Raw genomic sequence first — 4659 nt, 5'->3', positions numbered from 1 at the left:
ACATTGAGGTATGTCGTTTGTATGCTGATTTTGCTGAGAGTTTTAATCATGAAGGGATGCTGGCTTTTGTCAGATGCTTTTTCTGCATCTATTGAGATAATCATGTGATTTTTGTTTTTAATTCTGTTTATGGGGTGTATCACATTTATTGACTTGCGTATGTTTAACCATCCCTGCATCCCTTGTATGAAACTTACTTTATCATGATGGATTATGTTTTTAATATGCTGTTGGATTCCATTAGCTAGTGTTTTGTTAAGGATTTTTGTATCTGTGTTTATCAGGGATATTTGTAATGTGCACGGACCTTGGGGACTGAACAAAGGGGGCAAACGTTGGAATGAAAAAGACAAAAGTATGTTTGGAAGAAGGGGTCAGCGGGCACCTTGCCTCTAGTGGACAAGGGCCCTGAGCTTTTTCAGCCCTCCAAATTTATTAAGTAAGAGAGATAACGAGAAGGGGGGGGTGATTGTCAGGTAATTGTCACTCAGCCTTTTGGTTCACAGCAGGCTTGTGAGACTGCATCCTTCGAACAATAGGTGCTAGATTTCCCAGTAGATAACTTCAAGGAGCCCGGCACCAGGGAGTGATGGCCCTGAGCAAACTTTTTGGTGGCAGGCGCAGTGTGAGTTTGCCTACATCCTGTATTCATGATAAACAGTTTGCTGTTTGATCATATAGCCTTCAGTGGAATGCTGAGTTGATCACATCCCATGGGCCTTTGGCTCCCTACATATCCCCCTTTGTGTTTACAAATTAATAGAAAGAATGTAAGTCCAGGCTTGGCAGCACCCATTTTCTGATTGGCGGTCCATCCGATTTTACAGACTATGAACAGAAGACAGAGACAAAACAATATTATTCCAAGAACTACATATAAGATGTTAATGTGGTACCTTAGATAGGTCCAAGGGTTGAGGCTCTCCAAGCCTTGCTGGAATTCAGTCCAGTCTTCTAAAGAAGGCTGAAATTCTTGAGTTCGCCTATTTAAATCAAGAATTTTGTTTTGTAACTCACCAATATCAAAGGTGATGATGGATGTGAAAGCTCCCTACAAATGGGCTTTCACAGGGTCCGATGGATACTCACTTTTTTTATATTCTAAGTTTGTTACACAAATACGAGTGTGGTTAAAATGACAATGCAATTGCTGCTGCAACTGCAAGCTTTGTACTTGTTCTCCTAACCATAGAAACATGGATTTCCACATTGGCACTTCAGTTTGTAACTCAATGTAGCCACGCTTGGTTGGCTGTGCACATGCAGTTCTCCTTGTACTGAGCTGTTTGAATAGAACGATGCAAAGCTACAGAGGACATCACAACAGAAGTTATTAGTGTGACCAAGGAAACAATAGCAAAAATTATCATGCCTAAGGCTCTACGGACATGATGAGTAAGCTGAGTTAGAAGAAGTTTCAACAAAATGCAAGGCAAGTGTGGCAACCCAAGGCTCAGACAGATTAACAAGAATCCATAGCCCAGGGATGCAACCTAAAATCAAAGTAGAGATATTATGTGTTTGCAATGTGCTATGATTAATGCAGTGATACAAATGGCAAGATTTACAGGTCAATTAGATACTGTTTACCTGCAGCTGGTTCTTCTTAGCTGACAAAAAGACATAAGGATTAAAAACACAAACTGTAAATTGAGTGGTGATATTCTTTACAAATGTAACATTAAGACTGCATTGCTTACTATAGCAATTATTGGATAGTATCCCAATCAAGATGCTGTCATTCATAAATGGGAGTGCTGCCTTCCAATTCGTCTCTTTATTATTATTATTATTATTATTATTATTATTATACTTTAGGCCTATGGTACATGTGCGCAACGTGCAGGTAAGTTACATATGTATACATGTGCCATGCTGGTGCGCTGCACCCACCAACTCGTCATCTAGCATTAGGTATATCTCCCAATGCTATCCCTCCCCCCTCCCCCCACCCCACAACAGTCCCCGAAGTGTGATGTTCCCCTTCCTGTGTCCATGTGTTCTCATTGTTCAATTCCCACCTATGAGTGAGAATATGCAGTGTTTGGTTTTTTGTTCTTGCGATAGTTTACTGAGAATGATGATTTCCAATTTCATCCATGTCCCTACAAAGGACACGAACTCATCCTTTTTTATGGCTGCATAGTATTCCATGGTGTATATGTGCCACATTTTCTTAATCCAGTCTATCATTGTTGGACATTTGGGTTGGTTCCAAGTCTTTGGTATTGTGAATAATGTCGCAATAAACATACGTGTGCATGTGTCTTTATAGCAGCATGATTTATAGTCCTTTGGGTATATACCCAGTAATGAGATGGCTGGGTCAAATGGAATTTCTAGTTCTAGATCCCTGAGGAATCGCCACACTGACTTCCACAAGGGTTGAACTAGTTTACAGTCCCACCAACAGTGTAAAAGTGTTCCTATTCCTCCACATCCTCTCCAGCACCTGTTGTTTCCTGACTTTTTAATGATTGCCATTCTAACTGGTGTGAGATGGTATCTCATTGTGGTTTTGATTTGCATTTCTCTGATGGCCAGTGATGGTGAGCATTTTTTCATGTGTTTTTTGGCTGCATAAATGTCTTCTTTTGAGAAGTGTCTGTTCATATCCTTCGCCCACTTTTTGATGGGAAGTAAAGCTCTCCTTAATAAATGTAAAAGAACAGAAATTATAACAAACTATCTCTCAGATCACAGTGCAATCAAGCTAGAACTCAGGATTAAGAATCTCACTCAAAACCGCTCAGCTACATGGAAACTGAACAACCTGCTCCTGAATGACTACTGGGTACATAACGAAATGAAGGCAGAAATAAAGATGTTCTTTGAAAACAACGAGAACCAAGACACAACATACCAGAATCTCTGGGATGCATTCAAAGCAGTGTGTAGAGGGAAATTTATAGCACTAAATGCCCACAAGAGAAAGAAGGAAAGATCCAAAATTGACACCCTAACATCACAATTAAAAGAACTAGAAAAGCAAGAGCAAACACATTCAAAAGCTAGCAGAAGGCAAGAAATAACTAAAATCAGAGCAGAACTGAAGGAAATAGAGACACAAAAAACCCTTCAAAAAATCAATGAATCCAGGAGCTGGTTTTTTGAAAGGATCAACAAAATTGATAGACCGCTAGCAAGATTAATAAAGAAAAAAAGAAGAATCAAATAGATGCAATAAAAAATGATAAAGGGGATATCACCACCGATCCCACAGAAATACAAACTACCATCAGAGAACATTACAAACACCTCTATGCAAATAAACTAGAAAATCTAGAAGAAATGGATAAATTCCTCAACACATACACCCTCCCAAGACTAAACCAGGAAGAAGTTGAATCTCTGAATAGACCAATAACAGGAGCTGAAATTGTGGCAATAATCAATAGCTTACCAACCAAAAAAAGTCCAGGACCAGATGGGTTCACAGCCGAATTCTACCAGAGGTACAAGGAGGAGCTGGTACCATTCCTTCTGAAACTATTCCAATCAATAGAAAAAGAGGGAATCCTCCCTAACTCATTTTATGAGGCCAGCATCATCCTGATACCAAAGTCTGGCAGAGACACAACAAAAAAAGAGAATTTTAGACCAATATCCTTGATGAACATTGATGCAAAAATCCTCAATAAAATACTGGCAAACAGAATCCAGCAGCACATCAAAAAGCTTATCCACCAATTCGTCTCTTGAATTGGTCCTTTCCTCCCTAGATAATGCCACTGAGGAAGAGGCAGGCTAAAGCCTGCTCCATTCTAAGCAATCTGGGCAGCAGACTGGGATTGGATCCTGGTGTTGTATAAAGAAGAAGTATTAAAAGCTCGCCACCAATGCCAGCGAAGTTTGTGCCATGATTTCTGATTTTCATCTTTTCCATCTAATTGACCTTTAGGTCCCCAATCCACAATGTCTCCAGTTAACATAGATTGTTTTCTAGCCAGTGGGGCAGGACACTGGGTCCATGGAGGGGGGTAGGAAATATTGAAGGGAATCCATTCCATATAGTCAGCACAATTAGGGCGATTGGGCCTGGAATGGTTGGTTAGCACACCAGTTACATTAATAGAACCAAGACTTAATAAGTACATGAGTTTTCCATAGTGACTCAATGATGTTTGAGCTTGAATTGTAAGACAGCTATGGCTGACTGACATCTTTGTGGTTATACACAAAGGAAGTCCTTCTAGTGGAGCTGTAAAATTAATGACAGTATTCTGAGAGTCTAATTGTTCTATGTCAGGGGGAGTTAGGGGTCCTGGAGCCCACTGTCCCCAATCGTGATAAATCCCAGGAGGAGTGTCACTCCAAAGTATAGGTCATACTGCTGGGGAATTTGGAACATATGCCCAATATGTTTTTGCCTTTGCACAGGGAAAAAATACCACAGAGGACATTATGGCTAACATGGTCACAAACATGGAATCAGGGGTTTTTGTCTGGCCTTGATGCTCTAGTAGTTTCTCAGCTTCCTGCATGGTTTTCTTGAGTTGTCCCCAGGTTATGGGGGTTGATGTCGTCATGACTTTGGTCATTCTTCTCTCCGTCTTTGCACTCAGGCTCAGCTGGCTCATGGCTCATACCAGAGGGACCAGGCCCATGGTTGGCCACCCTGGGTTCCTCCAGTCTCCCATTCCATGGCTGCGTGCACTT

The sequence above is a fragment of the Pongo pygmaeus genome, chromosome X, assembly GCF_028885625.2.
Source record: "Pongo pygmaeus isolate AG05252 chromosome X, NHGRI_mPonPyg2-v2.0_pri, whole genome shotgun sequence".
In the NCBI taxonomy this organism is placed as follows: Eukaryota; Metazoa; Chordata; class Mammalia; order Primates; family Hominidae; genus Pongo; species Pongo pygmaeus.
The sequence above is the reverse complement of the archived record's forward strand: the minus strand, read 5'-3'. Positions refer to the sequence as shown.